Source organism: Pezoporus occidentalis, unplaced genomic scaffold, assembly GCF_034315485.1.
Source record: "Pezoporus occidentalis ecotype Australia unplaced genomic scaffold, CSIRO_AGI_Poc_V1 ctg13, whole genome shotgun sequence".
NCBI lineage: Eukaryota > Metazoa > Chordata > Aves > Psittaciformes > Psittacidae > Pezoporus > Pezoporus occidentalis.
Window position 1 is genome coordinate 13,392,292 of NW_026913103.1, and position 23,484 is coordinate 13,415,775.

The 23,484-nt window shown below is 40.2% G+C and overlaps 1 protein-coding gene across 3 annotated transcripts in view; it reads right to left on the reverse strand.

The window, feature by feature from the left end:
- GPR63 (G protein-coupled receptor 63) overlaps positions 1-23,484 on the reverse strand; it is an 81,454-nt gene that overhangs the window by 19,888 nt on the left and 38,082 nt on the right. Inside the window, exon 1 of one of the 3 annotated variants that reach the window (XR_009962777.1) lies at positions 19,716-20,815. The exons of 1 other annotated variant lie outside the window; for it this stretch is intronic. The gene's annotated coding sequence lies outside the window, so the exon portion shown is untranslated. Of the gene's footprint in view, positions 1-5,004; positions 5,135-19,715; positions 20,816-23,484 lie in introns of those variants that run through there. One more of the 3 variants, XR_009962776.1, reaches the window with a different exon arrangement.

The window sequence follows — 23,484 nt, forward strand, 5'->3', positions numbered from 1 at the left end:
AAGTGTTTCATAGATTTTTACTGTATCTCTTACAGCATTGCAAGAGTCATGAGGGAGACCTGACCACTGAATTTTTCTGCTTTTCCAGCTTTAACATTTCTGTGCTAGGTGAGATTGCACTGCATAACAATTTCTGTATGTTAAAATCCCAGTGATTTTTTCCCCATTCAGGTGATTTCTTAATCAAAGTCAATAACAGTAAAGACTTTGATTTTAATAAATTCTGCTTCTTTTTTAATTAATAACTGGCAAGGTATGACTAATTTATCTAATAAAGACAATTTTATAAGTGATATTCATTGGCTGAAGTATAAATCTGGAAAAAGACATAATGGGTTCAGGACAATTTTGAAAAATATAATCTTAGCAACTAGAAATGGGTCATGAAAGAAAATATACCTTGACTATATCTGAAAAACTTCAGAAGTTTTCTCTTCTATAAGCATATGTGTGGTATACATCAGACCAAAGATAATTCATATAGCACTAAGAATAACAGTGCTTTTACGTAGAAAAACTCTCAGCCTGCCTTCACAGCCAAGTAGCTCATGCATGACCTGTGTTTTTGAGAGTAGGCTTACATTTTAAATCATGGAAGAATATTCACTGTTTATAAGTAAATACAGTATATTCCGTGAGAGAACATTTTTGAGGAAACATTACAGTAATTGCTGAATCTATAACAAAATAAAATGGTACATGAGCAGAGAAATTGAAGAGGCCTGGAAACATGGACCTATATTGTAGCTCCTATTCCTGTCCTGCTTCTCACCCCAGCTTGTCCACAGGCACTTATAATGTACCCACTGGGAAGAAGAAACCAGTCACTATGAGTCATCTGAAGCTGGGTCCATGTGAATTGGCCAACGTGTTATGTGCATGACTTATTAGCCAGGAGGTTGCTATGAAAGAGGATTACAATGACTGAGCTGTGCCTTCCTCAGAGGAGTCATAAATTTCTCCTTTATCCTGATATTTATTTCCATTAAACTAGTAGGAAAACATCTTTCAGTATTCTACCCTTTTTTGAACCTGTTTAAAATTAGCCAGCATCAAAAATAACAGGGGGAAGAGACTTGGCAAAGGGATCAATGCAAAAAATATATAACAATTTAGTACAATTTTAGGAATTCAGGTCTAAATGGATTACAAGTTGAAGCATCCATGCTTCTTTTTATTATTAAATGCTTTTTTGCCCATCCCAAATTCAGCAAAATTCAGTGAGCACTGAGTCTGCTGCAAGCCCCATGCAATTCAGTGGGGCTGAAACATCCTAGATAGCGATGTGGAGCTGCCTACCTAGGTTTTTTTAGTGACAATATTTCCTTGGTAGCTCAGCACCTCAAAAACTGTAAATTATTTATTTTCATCTCTGTGAAGTATTGAGGCCCCTGGTTTACACATAAGGTAACTCCTATAACTTACCTCTACCAAGGGAGATGACTAAAAAAGCATTTAGTGCTGTTGCAGTAAATTTTCATGGCAGGCTGCTAAGCAGAATACATGATTCTTCGTTAGGTTCTTAATTGCCTTTATTGTGCAAAGAAGAGCAATTTAGGTGCCCAAACATAGGCAGACAGCGCATGTTTACATGCCCCAGGGTATCTCATCTTGCTTCCAGATGCTTTCAGAAAGACACACATCTCCAAATGTACTGTGTCATATCTGTCTGCTCTACATTGATGACTTGATAACCAAGGGCATCTCCAATGGCACTAGGCACCTATGTTGTATTATGCATGTAAGCCCCAAACAAAAACCTCCAAGTCCAGAATAGGCCAGAGCATAGACAAAACACTAAAAGACCCAAAATTTGTGAATTCTTTTAGGGTTTGGACATGAAGTGGGTGTGTTCCACCCAGCATCCACCAGGAAGATACTCCCCACACTGAGAGTTGTAGACATGAAGAGTTTTGTAAGACTTTGCAGTCACTGCAAGGCTAAGAAACATCTGATCTTCAGTATCTAGATCTTGAATGTGGCTGCTTAAACTATTTTTTAGGCCCTAACATCCTTCGCATGCTTGAGCTGAAATGATCTGATCTCTCATAAACAAAGTCTGGAGGAGATGGAGAAACTGGACCTCTTTCTCCCATCGCCGAAAGCACTGACCCAACCACCCTCACAGCACATCAACTTACAAACTAGTAACATAACAAGTTCAACTAAGTCCCTATTTGCTTGATTCTTTATTCTGGTTTTATATTTTTCTGTCCTAGAAATGGTGCTCAGGGAAGCATAACATGACATTAAAGAAGTATGTTTAAAGAGGACAAAGGGGATACAGACTTTCTGTGAAGTGAGAGGCAAAGGCACTGGAAGACTGGAGGAGCCTTAAACAGGTCTCACTCATGCAATTGGAAAATACTGCTCAAGAAACCTCTTACCTCTTTTAGTTCTAGTACCAGGACTGATGAATGTTAAATGTACTGGCACTGAAAGATGATTACTAAAAAAATTGAAAAGCAAAATAAATGGCAGTCCTTACTCTGCCTAATTAAAACAGATTAGTTACAGCAATTTGCTGTCAGGATCAATGCAGCATCAGCCAGGCAGATGTGATCTATTAAATAGCTCTGCTTATGCCAAAATAAATTCATTCAGTACAACTGGATTTTATAAAATCAACACTGTTTCTAAACATCTGCATCTGAACATCTGCATCTAAATCTTTACAACTTTATGGCATTTTTTTACATTCCTTTTTCTAAGTGTTTTATTACCAGAGGGTATTATAGGCTTTAACAGATTTATAAATATGCATTCCTTTATCTGTGTCCTCTACAGAAAATACAGGTATACTGTAAAGCTTTGCTTAGATTTCTGTGGCAATCATTTCAACCTCACCACTAACAGGAAGAATCAAGAAAGCTACAGTTTTCATGGCACTGGACCTCCATCTAGTGAGAAGAATAGTGCATGTTTCTGGGGCATAAAACCAGCATGCTAAAACAGCATGTTTCCATGCTAAAAAATGTTTTCATAAGGGAAATGGTGCTTAGCTGCCAGAAGACATGTGGATATATTTACATAAAATACAAAGGAAAATGTTATTTTATATTGTGAAAAACTTCATAAAATTCACAGTCTCAGTTACAACTAAATGTCAGTGATTACTCACAAATCTCAGTAAAGGAAACAGACCTTGAGAAAATCCTGCTGTAGTCAGACACACGTAACAGCTGATCCTGTATTGCAATGTCATGCTCCATTGTTTATCCAGCTTAAAGACTGAAAAGGCCAGTCTAAAGGCCTTCTTCTGAGGTGGGGAAGTTTTATAACCCCCGTTGCACAGACAGGGAAGGAACACACACACTAAAGGCTAGATTTTGAAGGTTCAAAGGTGTAGTGGCTGGCACCTACTGAGCTTTACAGATATGGCTATATGTTTTTTTTTTGAAGTCACAGTGTTAAGTGTCTGACTCCTCCTAAGCACCATAGGAGATGCCTGTCTGCATCTATTGCTGTGTAAATAGCTATAAAACTCGTTCTGATATCCCAGACTGATAACTGCAGAGTTAGTATCTGCTCACTGATGCACCTGCAATAGTTACAGTGCAATATCCCTCCCAGGGGCTTGCATCGAGGAAATCCTCAGAGCATGCTTCATGATATCGCTGTAAAAATTTCTGTGAGCTTTTTACACAAAGGGCAAAGACACTGCAGGCACATGAATGCTTGGTGTTCTCTCATGCCTTAACTTTTAAAGTGTCAGTTTGAAAAGTCTTTTCAGCTGCTTTTTCAGATCCAGGTATCAATTTGTCTTGAAAATAACAGGAAAGGGTGCAGGAAAGGATGTCAAAGATGATGGAAGATAGGAAATGGTTGCCTAAGAGCTCTAGAATAAATTCCTGACAAGGAAATAGTGACTAAATCAGGACACTTTGATTGAAAGGACAGAACTGAGAGAGGATACAAATGACCATCCTTTAAGATAGAATGGGTGAACCAGAAACAATTACTCATTTGTATTGGGTTTTCTTGGCAAGGCTGGGATGGGGGAGGGGAGAGTGTGGAGAGCTGGGAGAAAGGCTCTACAAGGGTGGCTTCTGTGAGAAGCTGGTAGAAGCTTTTCCTATGTCTGATAGAGTCAATGCCAGCCAGCTCCAAGACAGACCCAATACTGACCGAGGCCAAGCCCACCAGCAACGGTGGTAGCACCTCTGGGATCACATAGTTAAGAAGGGGAAAAAGTTACTGTGCAGGAGCAATTGCAGATGGAGAGGAGTGAGACAGAGAGAAACAGTTCTGCAGACACCCAGGTCAGTGAAGGACGGGAGGAGGTGCTCCAGGCACTGGAGCAGAGATTCCCCTGCAGCCCATGGTGCAGACCACTGTGAGACAGGCTGCCCCTCTGCAGCCCATCGAGGTCCATGGAGGAGCAGATATCCACCTGCTCGTTCACATTGTGTAGTTAAATTGGCTTCATTTAGTACTACTGAAGGCCACATTTCAGATGTAGCCTCTGATGCAGGTGGTCTTTCAACTGGTGGTACCAACAGATGGGAGAATAGAAATAGGAAGCATGCTCTCTGCTCTAGACATTTTGTGAAGAAATGCTCCCCAGCTAGAAAATGTGGGCCTAAAGTAGGAAAGCAGGCTGTTCTGTGCAGAAACAAAGAATCTTAACAGGTGATTTGACAGAACAGAGGTTAAGTAGGTTAAGTACTCTGAGATTTCAACAACAAAAGGTGTCTCTCATTTGTGATACCGCTCCTGCCAAAGGAACAAAATGACAAACACAGTGGCATCAGCCACATGGAATAGTCTTTACCACAAATAGGAAACATGCTTGGAAGATCAAGTCTGGATATAATTCAACAGTAATATCATTTTCTGTACTTTGTGGACAGGGGACCTAATCCAGATATGATGAATATCCTGTCAGTTTGGGGTTAGAGAGCTCTCATCTACTCCTTTCTACCTACTAAGCTTCAGAAACAATGCGCGCTTATAAGGTCAGTCAAATTTAACAGATAATTCTTCATCTGAACTCTCCAGTGAAGAAAATCCCTCCAGAAGCTGTTACTTTAAAAAACACTGTGTACTGAAGTAATTATGACTTTAGCTGATGCTGGCTTTGGAGGTTTGCAGGGTGGCATTTTCATCTCTGCATGCAGCTTCGGAGATGTGACTAGGGGATTAATTGAGACAGCTCACTGAAAAATGAAATTCTTCCATCCACAAGTATTTAAAATGCATCCTTCTGCAGGCTGTACACACCTGCTGCATATAGTGCAGCTATGGCTAAATTAATACAATAAATGAAACTGCTGGAGTTGCATAACATTCCTCAAAACCTTCTGTTTTCTCTCACATTTTCCACACAGCATAGCTTACTTTTCTCTGCCTTTAGCAGTCATGTTGTTTTCCATTTTCAGATAGCACTGCAGGCCTTGCCATGTCATTTCTTCTTAAGAACATGAACCCTAAGATTTCCTGGTTTATCTTCTTAAGGTTAAGTCAGCTATAGTCTTGCATTCTGAAGAAAACTATGTAAGATGGTTACACAGAGCAGCAGAGGAGGTGTTTTCGGGCCTGTGTTACTGACTTCTATTCTAGTCAGCCTGAAACAACTTTGGGCTAAAGGCCATTATGCTCACACTATACTCTCCTTCCCTTATGTTCTCTCTAGCAGCTGAGATTGCTTTCTGAGTGTCACGTTTGCCTTCACACTGATGGCAGGGTGGCAGCTGTTCCATCCTTCATCCCCTAGATCATCACCTCTTCATCCCCTCTTCTGCCCTAGGGTCAAAAGAGCTCTATAGAATGGATATTTCATGGCAAAAATGGGTGAAGAATATCATACTTTACAGGCAGTATCTCTCTTCTTGAAGTGAACTCATTAACCACTGGCAAAGTTCTCAGTCTGGGGAGAAGGAGGTGGTCCACCATAGTGGCTGGCAAGCAAGTGGATTGGAAAAGTTGGTTCCTATGTGAGAGCACAAGAAAGCTCCAAGGCTTTCAGGAGCAGTATTATCAAGTTTAGGGCTGGGATCTGAAGACAGGCACAAGCCCAATAGAGTGCCAATAGAAAACGGAAATGCCATGCAGGATCATCAAAGCTTGGCCCTGCTTTTGCTCCTTCCTTTTCTTGTGCCTTTCTTGTGCTGGAGATGGGGGAAAGGCTTCACATGTCTTGGGGTTCACACATGCCTGGGCAAGGAAACTGCAGAGCGGGTTCTCGTTGTAAGGACCATGTAACAACAACTATGCCTGTGATAACAGGCTGAACCTTCTGCAGGAGGGACACTGAGCAAAAGGAAGGTGCCATGCTGTGCACCAGTGGGCAAGGGTTTAAAGAAGGATGGCCAGACTCATCACATCCCCTGAGTATAGCTGGACTTCCTCCACTGTGCCCTCACCAAAACCCTCACTGGCTTTAGGATCTGTTCATTTTATAACTCCTGTAATTGCTTTTCCAGAGCAATGGTATTTGTTCTGCCTCACCCATCTTCCCTATTTAGAAACAAAGTCCAGCTGCAGCTAAATCAGCTCCTGGTTAGCATCAGTTTCCATTCTGAAGACCAATATCACAAAATAAAGCTACAAAATCTTAATTTTGGGGAAAAGCAAGCTGGCAACCTTCTTTCTGATTCTATAAATTTTCCTCAGTTATACTGGGATTTAAGGATCTTCTGCAACCCCACTGCAGTTCAGGAGCAAAACACAAACAAGCAGCACAAACAGGACAGCTGCAGACAACTTTATTCAATTCCTTCAGGTGTTACAATCTTAAATATTTCTAAAACATGTAAGAGAAATATACCAAATTTCTTTATGTAAATGAAATTTATAAGATATGTATGTATATGTAATTGACACTTGAATTAAATAATGACAAGAAGACAAAGCTATTAAACGAATACTGGGCTAAGCTGTATGCAAACTGGACATAGGAATGCATAAACAAATGTCAGATGCATCATTAATGCCATGGTAATTCTTAGTTCTTCTTTCTTAACTCCCTGGATACTATGAAGCCCACATAAGCATTACAAAATTTCCTATATTGTCAGTCACAGACTCGACAACCTCACTTAAAATAGAACCACCGAAGGAATATGCTTCTCTTACTTGAAATAAGTCTGTATTAGCAGGACTTTGACACCACCAGATTTACACTATCAGTTGCCATTTTTACCTTCCCTGCTTCCTTATCCTAATTTAAGACATTACTTCTGAAGTTTGCACAGAGGTAATAGATTGACAGCAGCTTATTAATTGGCATAACACAAAAGAAATCCAAGGCTGGAAACAGTGGAAATGAGATGTTAATGCTGCAAGAACACAAAAAATGTGTACATGAAACCACTGATTTCCTGAGGCTCCTTGCATCTTCTTGTCATTCTCTTTTATGTGTCTTGGCATGTCTGCAACCACCACTGCCAGCACATAAAAATACGTATATTTAAAAGAAGATAAATGTGCTAAAGTCTGAGTGCTTTATATAAAATAGTACATTCAAACCTTATCTTGAAAGTCAAATCCTAAGACTGCAAAGAATAACTTCTCACAGAAATGGTATCGGAAATATGACCATAAGATTACAAGGTTCTTCAGCCACATGGGCAATTGTATTCTGCCTTCCTCTAGGTATATTTTCCTATTCAAAGTGATCTCATTGCTTTGCTATCTTGTGAGGGAGTAGGGAAAACTGGCTGCAAACTCATACACATACATAGAATCATAGAATCATAGAATAGTTAGGGTTGGAAAGGACCTTAAGATCATCTATTTCCAACCCCCCTGCCACGGGCAGGGACACCTCACACTAAACCATGTCATACAATCTTCCCACTGATGTATATGTACCCTTGTTTTTCTCCTGGTGTTCACCCATTTCTAGGACAGCCAACACGCCTCATTACTTCTTAAATTCAAAGTAAAATAAATTATTATTCCTTTTCTGGTCTGTATATTTTTTATTGCATTTATTCTGTATGAATTTATTACTCTGTGTTGTTACTATTAATTACAATTTGATTTAAATTTCCTAATTATTATGCAACTGTGTATGCAGAAAAACATGGATGGGAGAGGTTCTGAATATGCTATTACCTTGTCCTAGCATATGCAGTCATTTCTTGGCATGTGTTTTTAAATTCTTCACCAGATTTCCTTTGCCCATTTCGGGAAAACTGCTTGCACATAGAGCAGGCTCAGGTGTGGATTTCTCACAACTATTTTTAGGATGTGCTTGCACTAAGATTTATACTGTTCTCTGGAGGCGTCTGTCTTTCTACACCTATTAAATTGGCTGTGTGATTAAGCTTCTAATTTAGGCTGGTTTTAGGCACAGGCTGTTCTCCAGGGTTCTGTCCACATCACCCACATAACTGACATCATTAAGAAAAGGACCTCCTCTCTTACCAGAAATCTCCACTGCATAGTCAGAAAGTGACAAGTTATTTTGTCCTTGGCCAGGGGACAGCAAAACTTGGAATTGTTTTTCCTTCATGGTAAGATCTTGGCCACTTTAAGTGAAACATCTCAAAACATATGCCTGTGATTTTCCAAGTCCCAGATCAGCTCCTCTGCACAGCTTGAGTCCAGCCAGTTAAGACTCTGTGTATGTGAAGAGTGAACATATACAAAGCCCACCATGAAACACAAGGCTCCACTTCAGGCATTATGAGTCAAGAGGATGTTAAAGCCCAGACTTCCAGGAGCTCTTTTCTGTTCTTCTTAACTTCATTTATGCTAGATCTTAATAGAAGAACCATCTAACATTTTTTCTCAGTTTATTCCTCATAACTCTGAAATTTGGAATGCATTTTCATTCTGTATTTCTTAGGTGACTGCCACATATTCTGTCGTGGTTTACACCAGGACACATTGCAAAACTTTATAGTTCAGATAGAGATGGAGAATTTTTAACCTTTGTCTGTGTCAAACATGAAAAGAAAACATTTCTGTTTTCCTTCTGACCCCTTGCTTCTTAACCACTGATTCATAGAAACATTGTTTATGTTGGAAACATTGAGTACAACCGTTAACCTAGCACTGCCAAGTGCACCACTAAACCGTATCCCTGAGTGCCACATCTACACATCTAAACACCTCCAGGGGTGGTGACTCCACCACTTCCCTGAGCAGCCTGTTCCAATTCTTGACAGCTGCTTCAGTGAAGACACTTTTCCTAATAACCAGTCTAAGTCTTGAGGTAGTTTCCTCTTGTCCTAATGCTCATTATTTGGGAAAAGAGACCAACGCCCACTTCTCTCCATCCTCCTTTCAGTTAGTTATAGAGAGTTATAAGGTCTCCCTAGACTCTCCTTTTCCCCAGACTAAACCCCAGTTTCATCAGGCACTTCCCATAAGACTTCTCTAGACCATTCAGCAGCTTCCCATCTGGCCCATAGACATGTGTGTGTCTAGGTACTGTAGTAGTAGGTGGCTGACAATTTCCCCTTAGGTTATGGGGCTTCATTTTGCTTCCCATCCCAGTCCTCCAGCTCAGAGAGCTAGGTACCTGGAGAACAACTAGTTTTACTACTGAAGACTGAGGCAAAGAAAGCATGATGTACCTCATCCTTTTCCTTATCATTTGTCATTATGTTCCACCCACACCCAATAAGGGATGGAGACAACTTTTAGCCCTCCTTTTGTCTCTAATGTATTTATAGAAACATTTCTTACTGTATTTTATGGCAGTAGCCAGATTAATTTCAGGTTGAGCTTTCACCCTGTTAATTTTCTCCCTGCATAACTTCACAACATCCTTGTAGTCCTCCTGAGTTGCCCGTGCCTTCTTCCAAAGGTCAGAAAATTTCTTTCTTTCCTGAGCTTCAATCTCTTTTGAGTCAGACCAGTCTTCTTCCCTACTCATTTTAGTATTGCAACCATGAGGAAAATACATAAGTAGAAGAATATTTGGTCCATAAGTGATATCCCTACTGTATTTTGTGCTATTCAAATATTTATGCTATACATGCTGTTGCAATTGCTAAACGTGCCAGGGTGACTCCTCTGTTCTTATTTTTGCAGCTTATTTGGCAGTCTCTAGGTTCTAAGAGGAATGATCTGCTGGCCTGGAAATCTACTGCATGTACTTGCAATGATAACTTCCTCAGCTTTTTTCACCCATTTCTCAAGTTTCTATTCCTGTCTTTGCTCATCTTCAGAAGATCCATATGAACAATAGTCCAGCATTATAGTCATTGCCTGTTGCCCTGCATTGTCCTGGTCAGTCATTGCCTTAATGGCATGACGATCTGTTCAAAGGGATACAGCTCATCCCGTGTGTTGGGACAATATGGATATTGACTTTGAATCCAGGTATCGGAAGGAGAATCAGAGGGAGGAACAGGTAGGTGATGTAGCACTCACATATATCTAGGGAAGTCTTCAGAAGAGAGTGAGGCTTGAGAGTTCTGTGTCAGCTCGACTGGGAGGTCTCCCAAGACACCAATGACCTCTAGTATGAATTCTGGGGACTTGTATGTGTTATAAGTGAAAATGGGGCCAATATTTTCTTCTGTTGTGATTTTCATTTTTAAGAATATGAATCCAGAAGATAAGATGTCCTTTGTAAAGGAAGGCAATGTATTTTCCTTCTAAGGGACTCTTTAATAAGTCTTTGTTTGGCATATGTGATGGGGTTGTGCTGTAACTATTATAGTGTGAGAAATGAGCAGAGAAATTTCAAATTAACACCAGTCAGATCAGCCTGGTCTGCTTCAACTCAGTATTAGAGGTCCACAGAAATGAGGGCCTCAGAAGAAGCAAACGTGGATTTCTCTGACACAAAAAACAGTTGCAGACTGTAACAAATATAAGGAGAAAAAAAAGTGCTTCACGTGGTAGATTTGAATGAATCACACATAACACTGCATGGATGGCATGCTCATAGCCTTGAAAGGTGTTGTTCTTAATACAGCCCCTTGCTGACTCCTTTAAATACTGTTATTATTTCTGTAACTCAAAGCTACAAAAAACTAGTACAAACTGAAAACTGCTGTATCATTCTCCTCCCCCACCAAAGCCTAAAGTTATCTAAATTTGGATAATTTTTAGATTTGCACTACGTTAGATTACAGGCCATTTTGAAAACTAAAGCCTTAGGAGAAACCCAATGGCTAAAAAACCCTTGAGATAATAAACCTGCTGGAACACGGAGATTAAGCACTGCAACTGTGCAAAAGCAAATCATCAGTTTGGATTGCCCGCAGATCAGGACTCCCCGGCAGCTGCCTTTTCAGTTTCTCAATGGAGACCAACAGATGGAAAAAAGCTGAAGAGAGCAGGCTTGCTTTCTCTGCCTGATGAATAATTTCCTTCTTATGCCTTTTTGTCAATTTGTAGCTTATAAGCGTATTTAACCAAAATGATTAGAGCTTTCTGTGAAACAGAAGTCTGGAGGAACATCAGAAGGTCAAGTACATTCTTGCTGATTCAACCACCTGTTTTCTTGCCACATACCCTATTTATTTACTACCGACTTGATCAGCCTTTCTTCCCAAGCTCAGCAATGACAAATGGAACCTAGATTTCTTCTTTTCAGTTTTACTGTAGCAAGGTAAAAACTGCCTGCCCAATTCTGTAACCTTTCTGTAGTGAAAGCTGTCCTATCTTAACCAAAAATCTTCATGGTCCTACCTCCTCCCACCATACAAGAGACACGATGGTGGCATGTGTTCCTAGTCATAGGAAATAATTCTGAGTCAAGTGCACAGCCGGAAAGGCATGAGAGAGGGAGCAAGGGAGGTTATTTATAATTGCTGAAGATGCCTCATGATAGCAAATAATCTAAGACCCTGGTTTATTTTCTGAAGTAACTTGGTTCTGCTAGAGATTAATTTTCTCCACAGGTCTCTTGGCAATGCTGTTAAAGCCTGCTGAGACGCTCTGGACTGCTAAAATGTACACTAGCAAGGCTCTCCAATATACTGACATTTCTAGGGCAAGCTGGTTCAGGGATAAGATTTTTATAGAAAATATTACAAGGCATTTCAAAAAATGAAGCACCAAGATTTTCTGAGAGGCCCTTGTCTGCAAAATAGACATTGATCAATTATGCCGAAACTGTCCCAGAAAAATGTACCTTGGCTCCAGCTCTGCTCTACCTGCCAATTTCTGATGGAAAAGACTTTAAAAAGAAAAAAAGGCAATCATTTGTTGATTGGACGGGGATGAAGCAGCCAGAATTAGGCTTATAGCCGAAGGTGATTCACAATTTATCTTTGGACTTACTGTATAGCATCTGTAATTTCACCTGCTCTTATTCTGCAGGAAGGTGAGGAGCAGGAAACAGTACAGAAGACTGGGTTGGAGGTAAAGTGAAGAAGGCCATGGGCATATGCCTCCAACTTTCAGGAGAGGCCAGGGGAAACACAGATAACTAGTTTGGTGGCCTTTTGCCACGGTAACTGTCTTCTACTTGCCCGAGAGGTTGGATGAACTAAGGCACATATTTAAAACATTTTCCCAATTGCTTTCAAATTTAATTGACTAATCCTTCAGAGAGGTCACCTATCTAGTGAACTTCCTCCATGAAGAAGGCATGTTTATTTTCATTTCCAATCACAGAAACATTGTTTTAGTGTATTTGAATGTTTGTTGATGGATACAGCCTTTAAGTTGTCAATCTTTTGTTATTGTCATCTTTCAGTTTCTAGAGAAACCGGCTAGCTACCTGAATTGAAAGAGGAACTGTGCAAGCATCACTTGTGTAGGGTAAACACTGTTAATGATATTTGCACTGGGAAGGATTAGGCTGGCTTTAGTCAGCATCAGCATTTTACTTTGGAAAATATGTTACACAATCTGTTAAATTATATTTGCTATATGAAGGGTCTTTAAGCATTTAAGAAGCATTTAAATTAAACTTTGAAATATGGCAAAGCATTAAGACACGCTAGAGAGAAACCCAGAAAAAAGGCACCATTGAAAAGAGGGCCAGGAGAGCTTAGATGTGGTATGTTTTATGGGCTGGTTTTAGCCACCTGCTCGCCCAGCCCATGCACAGCTCTAGCCTAACTGGGGTATGTTCTGGCTGGCATTTATACCCAACACTTCAAACAAAGGGAAGGCTTCAGCACTCAAATGGCTTGAGCTGGATCCAGTTAGCTTCATGGTTTCATGCGTGCTTGGTCCCAGCTCTCCGCTATTTGAGGAGAGCCACAGTGGTGTGCATCTATTCTCCAGTTCCACACCAGCTGACAACAAGGAACCCACAAAGAATACATTAATTTTTTGCCCAGAAAGCATCTGGAAAGCAGTATGAGGTCACATCTGGAACAAATCCGTGTAGGACACATCAGGACAGAGCAAAAAAGGAGATTTAAGTTGTAAAATATCCATACCTCCTATCTCGGGGGCTAGGTTTGTATTTCCCATTCTGAGGTTCCAAACTCCCACTGAAATCCCTACAAGAAGTCTTTGACAGAGAATCTACTTCTCTCATGTACAAGACTGCTTTATATCTCTCTCTAGAGAGCCAAAGTTTGCTCACTGCCACCCTTCTGGACACCAGCAAAGCTCCCTTTCCCAAACAGACCTGAAATTCATAAAAGGGCTCCAGCAAGGAGATATTTAGGTGCTTGTTTCCCCTTGCCTCCTACACAGACTTCTGCTGTAGCCCAGACTGCAGGTCCTGTAAGGACATTTCTCTGGGCATACGTGGAAGGCAGGGAGCAAAAATGTGAAAAGGCTGGCTCTGCCTTAGGGTACTGCTCTGATAATAGCCAATATTGATTCTGGGAGCAAGGACAAGAGATTAGTCTAGCCCTTGGGCAATACAAAGACCCTCAGGGGATATTGGCCTTATAGGGTGCCCTGTGCCCATGGACTTAGTTCTGTGGTAGCCCAGGTAAATGTTCAGGGCAACCAGGACATTAAGGAAAATCCACAAAATGGCAGGCTCGCATTCAAATGCATGTTTCACACTGAGGAGCTGATACCAGGTAGAGAACCTGTGGCGTCCCAATTGTTACAAAAGGAAACTACGGAAAAAGGACAAGGAGGTATGTGGCATTGGCCACAGCACAAGCTGACAGCCTGCCTTTATCGATGTGCTAGGAAGAGGCTGTTGGTCTGGCACTGAATCTGCAAAGATGGGACTCTCATGTTTGCCCAAGGGATGCTGGTGCTCAAAAGCACTGACCTGATGTTCCCCAACTCCTGTGGCAGCACTGTCCTAGCAGCTCTTTCTGCTTGCATAATTAAGGCACCCACCCACCAGAGGAGACTGGTCTATATCAATATCTGTGGCCCTTGCCTGTCTACAGAAACTTGACTTGACAACGACTCTTTTCCTTACCCTAAGGAGACAGATGCTGAGCCCCAGCAATGAGAGCAGGCTCCTGGAAGTCTGAATGGATGCCACAAGTTTGGCCATAACCTTTTTGCCTTGTAGCTGGGTACCAGCACCCTGAACCACGTATCAAAGACGACAGGATTTTGCAACCTTTGCCAGCAAGAGTAGGCAGGTGTTGAAGAGGTGATGCTGACAAGCAGGGAAAGTGTAGGCAGAGAAACGAACACTGGTGAGATATGAAAAGCCAGTAAAACAGCAAGATTAAATACTTCTGCCAAGTTTTGCACTCAACTGAAGCAAACTAAAGATGAATGACTGTGTCTAAAGCAAGTGGAGACCAGAAAGAAAACCAGGCAACCTGCAGTGCACCCTTCAATGAAAGAAGGCTTTTTAAGGTTTATGTCTATTCCCACGGCTAAAATAGCAAAGCACTTGAGCTTCCCAGAAGCAAGGGAAAGGAAATTGAAGAATTCAAGCTGTAGTGTAATGAAATGCACTTTCCACCCACTTAGATTTAAGATTGTGATTCAGTACTGCCTTTATGCAGCTTCTGGAATGGAAGGGCATTGTGGTGCATCTAAATCAGATTTCTGAGCCAGTGATAGCAGATGGACCTCAAGAGAAAAAACACAGAGTCAGATAGCTAAAATAAGCCAATATTTTTCACCGCCTCTATTTCAGTGATGGTATCACCCTCTGTCATTGCCAATTCTAACAAGATTAGTAACCTCTTTAAAAACTGTGACACATGGAAGATAAAAATACGAAGAGCAGAGGTTAGCTAATTTTGTAGCTTTGCCCTTTTTTGCACAATTTGCATCATCTATATCATCTGTCTGACACTTTGACACACAGTGTACACAGAAACTGTACTGGCAATCCAGGAAATCACCCATCAAAGGTTATCTCATGAATATTATCAGAAAAGATTACATTAATAGACATCATTAAAAATTTATGGCAACCATACACAATAATGAAGTCAATTTTAAAGAAAAGACTATAACAGACTGAGAATTTGTATAGTTTTATTTTATCATTAATTTCTTTTATTAAAAGACAACTCTTCAATAAAATATGCAAATGAGGCATGGAACAAGTCTTCTATGCATAACAATCTTAACAAAGAAAAGTTTCATTCACTTAAAAGTTGCTCAGCCTTCATGCAAATTTTGCTTAGTGTTTCCTTATCAAAGCAGCATTTGCCTTTCTCATTCCTGCATTTGGGAAGTTCCACACTCTCATTTGCTATTAAAAATGAAAACCACAAAACCCCACCAACTTTCAGGACACCATGACTGCTTCTTACTTCATTGGGAAGCTGCTGACAATCCAATATTCACCCAAAGTATGCTGTTTAATCTGAGGGAGATAAATCACCCTAGCATAATGTCAAACATTGCCTGTGGTTTCAAGCAGATGAATAAGAAGTCCTTTCCAAGTCTAGCCTAGGAGGTGATATTAATAAGAAGTAAATTTAGAGTTGCATGTAAAGCAGAAAAGTCACCAGGAGACAAACCAGAATAGCTTCTAAGTTAGGAAGAGATATGCACTGATCTAACATTTTTTGTTCCTGAGACTTCCAGTTACAGAAATTGCCGTAGTGAAATACGTCATTACCATTTTATTCAATGCTTAAAATGTGACAAAAAGCATCCATCTGTTCATGCACCCACCCAGACAGAATCTATAGTGCCAATTTCTGCTCAGAAGCACACAGAAGTAAACCAGTAATAACTACTTTGACAGTAATGTATTCACTTCAGGTTTAATATAGAGTAAAATTTGTTTCCTGTTTGGCAGTTCTCAGAAAGACTGGAAAATCTCCCTAGAGCCCTACCTAATACTTCTTGTGAAAAAAAAATTCCCCAGAGCCTTACCAAATACTTCCGAAAAAAAACAGTGCTCCTTTTCTACAACAGCGTTTAAGTTGGTTTTTTGCAGACAACTGTTAGCACTTTGTCCACTTTTTAACTGCCGACAAACCGCTTTAAGGTATTATAATTTATAAAGTATTATACAATGCCACAGCCTATTGAGTATGTAGGAAAAAAATTACACACTTTCAATATCTGGTTCCCGAGTTAGAAAATTTAACATCTGTGTGATATTATAGGAAGTTTTGAATGTTTTTTCTTCAAACATCCCATTTCACCCTACATGAAGCAAAGCTACAGAGGGGTAATGGAACCTGCATATTCCCAGTGTCCTTGTGGCAAGTTAACTGAACATATTCCCTGAAGTGCAAACCTTGACAGATTTTCTAAAAGCCCTTCTTCTTATCTTCAAATCAATCCACCTTGTGTCTCAACTGGCTTCATGAGCACAAGAAACACCACATCAGATTTGCACTACATAACCGATTTCATCGGGAAGAAATGCATAAGGAGACTTAGGTTCACCCATCTTCCGAGAACATCTGCAGTGACCTTCCTATATTCCTCCATACTGGCAGCTAGTGCTTTGATTCACCTAGTTGCCAACAAGTGTTGGCATTGGGATAAGTTTACCTGGAGTTCTCAGGGAGGTAACATGCAGCTCTGTTCTCAGTTGGAACAGATGATGTTCACTAAAGGCAAGGAATGATATCACAACACAGTGAAAGACAAAAAAATTTAGTCCAAACTCTTCCCTCCCTCATTTATACTTTTCTACTACATTTCAAAAGACAAGATGGCAAGTGATGATGTGCTAAGTGCCAGGATATAGAAAGCTCTGCCTGCACCTCATGCTCCATGGAGACCACAAGTGCAATAACGTTGCGAGACCTTATGGTATGGCTGACGAATCTGCGATCATTGGCAATCTCCACACAAAGCCTGAGACAAGTATGCTACTTAGTAAAAGTATGTTAATGAGTGGTAAGAATATGAGTTGATTCTGTTGCCCACATCAAGTTTTGAGAAAAACCCTAGGAAAACTCCATTTACTTCAATTTACCCTCAGTTTCTGAGAATGTTAGTGGTAGCTGAAGGCCCCCTAATCTTGGACTTTGACACCTCTAATCTAAATGATCAGTAAGGGTTCCAATCTATAATCCTAATCAGAGTTTTGACTCACTTCTGTAACTTTCAGAAATTTCAAAAGCAGTAACATTTTTAAATGTTAAAACTAAAAGTACTGTGTTTGTAGTAAACAAGTTCACTGCTGTATTCTCTACTTGACTATAAAAGCAATTTATGAAATGAATATAAATACTGGATTGATGTTGAGTTTTGAAGAACCACCTGTTATTTGATAACTTCAGAAATCTGTGTTGAAACCATGAAACATATGCACTGCAATTCATTTAAAAATTATTAAACTCTCTTAGCCTGAGCATTACAAACATGCAGAAGCACAGCCATCATTTACTGATGAAACTGTAACTACTGGAAATGTATCTCATGACCCAGTGTAATAAGGGAGGTTAAAATGGCAGCAGGATTTGTTTAAAAAGTACTTTGGTTTCTCATACCTAGAATCAAACAATGACACGCAAAATATACCTTGTTTATCCTTATGTTTCCAACACTGGTTATTTAGCTTAGCTAGAATAATGAAACAGCTGATGAAGAAGTCTGCAAACAAGCCATTGGCACTACCTTACGAAAAAGAGAAAGATGGCCTTAGGAAGAAGTGGAATGCATGGAAAGAGAGTTGAGAGCACTCTCTCTCCTTTGCTTGCTGTTTTTCTGATTCTGGGGTGAGCTACCTGCTCAGAGTAAAGCTGAGGTCACTGTTGATTCTATTCAGGTGTAGCAGCTTGCTTTGGGGTTCAGCAAAACCTTCCTCACTGAATTCCTTCAGCAGGGATACAAATTCAGCTGTGACTTTGTTAGTCTTAGTGGGAGTTATGCAGCAATAGCTGAGAACAAATGATTTCATCTACATGTTCCCATGCCTGACATTCATTACTATGACTGTGTCCACAGAAACACAGTAATCCTTCCTATTGTGATTCTGCCATCTAACATGATAATGTAATAGTTGTCTGTATTTCTGTCCACTTTCACCTTTACCTCTGCTCAGACACTAAAGCTTGACAGACCAGAAACTGCCTCCTTGTGCACGAGGGGTTTTCAGAAAAATTGCCTTTTTGTAGCTCCATCAGTTTTCAAATAAATTTATCAGTTCTGGCAAGGGCTAAAAAATGTTAGCCCTTTTGCATGCTTAGCAATGAAGAGATTCCTGCCCTGTTAGCAACCCCCATTTCAACCTGCAATCAACAGACAAAGAGCCAGTTCAGTGCCCTAGACAGACCTTGCAGAAAACCCTTCTGATGAGGCTGCAAACACTGATTAGCACCAGTGCTGATGGTAGCTTGTCAAAGCTTGGAAAGAGCTCTTAGAAATTCATCTCGCCTACCCCACAGATTTCCTGGGAATACCACCATATGCTATAACATTTGATGGTATTTCTTCTGCCTATTTAACACAGCACTAGGTTACAGCAACCTGGATTGTGTACTGCAGTCCAATAGTACATTACAGTAACTATTACAGTAATCATGTACCATAGTACATTACAAGCTCTGTTGTACCTATATTTAGGTTCCGAACTATGAGGACAATTCTCCGTAGGTGGAATTGAAAGGCTGATTTGCTGAAGCTGTTAAAAATATCCTGAGAGGATGGAGGAAAGAGAGAAATGCTGCTGGACGCAGCTGGGAGCCAAGAGAAAACCCTTCAGACAAACTTTGTGCTGTATTTTAAATTATTCATTAAAAAAATATAGCTAGAACAATATTGTATACCCACACCATAACAGGCAGTGGTATAAAGCAGTCTGATAGTAACTAATACCACTAACAATTCAAGTACTAAGTTCAGAATTTGATGGTAGCAACATTAATAATAATAATTAGGCCAGAATATCTGCCTTCACAAAGGTTTTGGCTTATTGTTTTAACAACTGAAAGTCAAAATCTTATGGTAATCATGCAAAAATAGAGTACGCAAGCTACAGGTAAAATTAATGGAGCAAATTACTGGAAGAAAGTAAAATGTGATGAGTCCTGAAGGAAGGGTGAGGATGAATGCCTGCAAGGCCTGTCATAAGAATTGCACTGGTGAGAGTCTAACTGTCACCTAAAAACTTGGGTGTCATTCACAAGCTTTAAGTAATGTCACACAGGAGAGGAACAAGGTGCTCATTGTTTCTGTTGCTCACACAGTAAGCCAAAAGCAAGAAAGAAACAAGATGAGACAACACAGGACAGTCAAAATTTGAACTAAAGCAATCTACCGCCTCTTTATGCCTCTGAGAAGAGAGGATTGTTGGACATATTCAAAACATAGTGGGAATGCCATATGTGATACCTCATTTCCCTGCCCACATAGGATTTGATTCAGTAAAACTACAGAATAAGTACCATGGAATAATCATGGGTAATTCTGTGTGTCTCTCTTTAAAACAAACATGGCCATGGTAATAAATAGCTGGAAAGGGAGAGAAAAAAGTATCTTGCTCTTACCACACTTCAGAGATGCAAAAGTTAGCCCCCCAGTTGAAGCTTATCCTCCTTGAGAGTCACTGGAAGCAGGTGTCCACTTCTGGAGAATGACTCATCCTCCTAAAATAAGTTTCTTGGATAGAAGGGGTGATTCACCACTTAAAGGTGAGAGAGCACATGAGAGTAGTTTAGATTAGATGCCTAATTTATTGGTGCTGAAAGTTAGGTGTAATGACTCTCTAATACAGTAACTTAAATTTCTCAGAATCCAAAAAAAAACAACAGAAGATGCATAAATTTGCCTTGCTCTGCTAGACTTACACTGCTTTTCAAAAGCTGACAAATAGTTATAGCTTATTCTTGACAGAATTCAAAGCAAATGCCATTAAAAGACATGTACCAAGTGGGTAAGTGCAGTAACAATGCACCATTTTACTGTTCCTTTTATTTCTCACATTGCTATTACAGAAAGGAAACACAAAGTGATCTTGAACTGTAGTTATGTTCAGGAAATCATAATGGGTCCCATTATCACCTTTCAAATACACACCTGTTAAAGCAATGCGCATTTCACTATAAGACATAAAAAAAACCCCACAAAATGACACTGATCCACGACACTGACACGAAGAACATTTAGAAACATCCAGCCTGTTCCCTTTAAAACCCACCAGTCTATACTGACTGGAGAAAAAAATTAATCAAAATAAAAAACCCAAACAAAAAACCTAAACTCAATTCACTGCCTTGTTAAACGAATGTTTCCGTGGGGTAGAACTTGACATAGCTCCCGCAGGTCACACAACAGTGAATGTTTCCCAGCTGTTAAACCCTAACTAGAACTACAGTGCCATTTTTCTAAAACATCTCAGGGTGTAATACATAGAAACTGCAAGCAAGAGGCCATTATTCTCCAAATGAAGCATCCTCTGTATTACTTTCACATGAGGATATTTCATGGCAATACATGTCTCTGATTATTTCTTCGGCTGGAAGAGGTTTCAGTCCACATAGCTGTACAGCTCTTTTAGCGGGACAGGAGTGAATGAACAGCCAGCGAGAGACAGCCACAGTTATTATGCTATACTAGTCCTGGCTGCTAGGAAACATCAGCCAGGTAAAGAAAAGCCACACATTTGTTATTTTTAATATGCCCTTGAAAAAGAGTAATCGCAATTTCTTGCAAACATTTAAATTAATCCCTCAGACACAGGGGAATATTAGAAATTGTATGAAACTGGGCAACAGCATGTTCTGACAGGCATGTTTAGAAAATAATTTCTTTTTTCAAAGGTTTAAGCGCATTACTGCCTAAGCCATAATTGTACTTCCTCTGCATTTGCAGTGAATGATTGTGTTACTAGTATTGAATTATAAGCCATTATAAGATCAGATTTTACTATACACATGAACACACTCGTTTTGAGTCAAGTAAACCAAAGTTTTCTATCACACTATGAGCTCAGCAGGATATCTTATCACTTGAGGCACAGCTCATATGGAAAATTGTGATTAAATATCCCTGAATGGAAATAAGTTAAAATAAAATACTGCTGGCTTGGATAAATTCGTTGGGGAAAAATGACAAAATTTCATTTCTCAAGACTTGCTCACTAAGCAACTATAATGAATTCTGGATAAGAAAAATGACATCTAGGTTATCAATGTATTGCAAATACAAAGGTTTGGTGCTCTACAAGAACAATTTCTTTCCATGCCTGAAATACTTACCCGTGTTTCTACTGTAAGCATGCTTGTATTTCACCTTCTAAGTCAGCCTCAATCAGAAGACTGGCTCTAGGTGTTCAAAGGCCACTGCCTGTATCATATTATATGATAATGATTAACATGATATAATGATTAAGAGTTTTCACCCTCCACCCCAAAATAACTTGAGTATTGCAAACTAGGTCATTTGAAAATGGTACCACCTTGTTTGGGCAAGATACGCGTTTTCCAGCACTGTGAATGACAGCTGTGTCATTTACCACTCCAACAGGAAAGAAGGACAGTAGAAAGGGCTACAGACATCCCATTGTTGTTATTTTTACGTACTCAAAATGCAGTAAGAAATGTGTGGCAGCAGGTCCAAGGAGGTGATCCTGTCCCTCTGCTCTGTTGTTATGAGACCTCACCTGGAGTATTGTGTGCAGTTCTGGTGTCCCCGACATAAAAAGGACATGGAACTGTTGGAACAAGTCCAGAAGAGGGTCATGAGGATGACCAGGGGACTGGAGCACCTCCCATATGAAGACAGGCTGAGAAAGTCGGGGCTGTTCAGCCTGGAGAAGAGAAGGCTGCGTGGAGACCTCATAGCAGCCTTCCAGTATCTGAAAGGGGGCCTATAGGGATGCTGGAGAGGGACTCTTCATTAGGGACTGTAGTGACAGGACAAAGGGTAATGGGTTCAAACTTAAACAGGGGAAGTTTAGATTGGATGTAAGGAAGAAATTCTTTACTGTGAGGGCGGTGAGGCACTGGAATGGGTTGCCCAAGGAAGGTGTGAATGCTCCATCCCTGGCAGTGTTCAAGGCCAGGTTGGACAGAGCCTTGGGTGACATGGTTTAGCGTGAGGTGTCCCTGCCCATGGCAAAGGGGTTGGAACTAGATGATCTTAAGGTCCTTTCCAACCCTAACTATTCTAGGATTCTATGATTCTGTACTGATCAGGTAGAGCCAAATACTGCAGGATAATATTAGTCTCGTGTAAGCAACTGTTTTGAAATGAATGGATTTATTTCACTTTTACAATTGCTATTATGAGAGCAGAAATTGGCCCCATGTAATGAAGCTGGTCCAGCCTTGGATGTGAAGATATTGAAAAAGGAGTCCAGTACATTTTAAACACCTGAAACATTTCCAAGACGTTTTTCTTGTAACACCAGTAGCATACAAAAATTGACTGAGGTACTATAGAATGACCTGGAATTAATAATTTAAAGACATAAGCAAGTTGAGTATCTTTTCCTAACCATGTCTGTAAGCCACCCTTTCCAAATACATGTAGGTTTTTATTAAAACATATGACTTGTAATACATACCTTAGAGAAAAGGTATTTTTTTTCAGTGATTAACTAGGGGAAAATAGCTATGTTATGTACATGGTTTTCTTAAAAATAACCCACTATAATTTTTGCATATCCTGTCTTCAAATGTTGATGGATAAGCTGCAAACAGATCAGTTGTAATGCTTGCCTCCATTTCAATCTCTGGCAGGTGAGAACTTTCCCTAGATGGTGGGAATTAGTAGGAATTCCTAAACCTCTGCTTACATCACAAATAGAACAAGTAAATAAAACAAGCCAGGGATTCATCTCACCTCTCAGAAGACATGGCTTAGCACAGATTCATCCATTTAAGGTCCCTCTTCAAAATACAGTCTCTATGCTCAAACTGTTAAATCACATGGACCCTGTCCTGTGTTAACCACGTACTAGCCATGCCTGGCAGGTGGCTTATTGGCCCATGAAAAGTTAAACATGTTAAATACTTAACAGCAACGATTGTGTTCAGCTGTTTGTTTCTACTATGCTCTGGCCCATTTAGCATTGCAGACATTGTCTTAAAGCCTGCAGCTCCTTCACCATATCCAGGGCTAGGCAATCTGAGGTGTCCACTGTCTGAAGCTTTAGATGGCCCTCATGCAAGGTGCTGTGAAGCTAAGGATGTTGGGTCTCCAGCTTCACGTCATACACAAGGAAAAGGATTTATGTCTCTGGAGCCCCAGCTTAGCTGGGATTTCACAGCTTGGCTAGGGTTTTGCAGCAGAGATCTCAAAAGCATTTAGGGA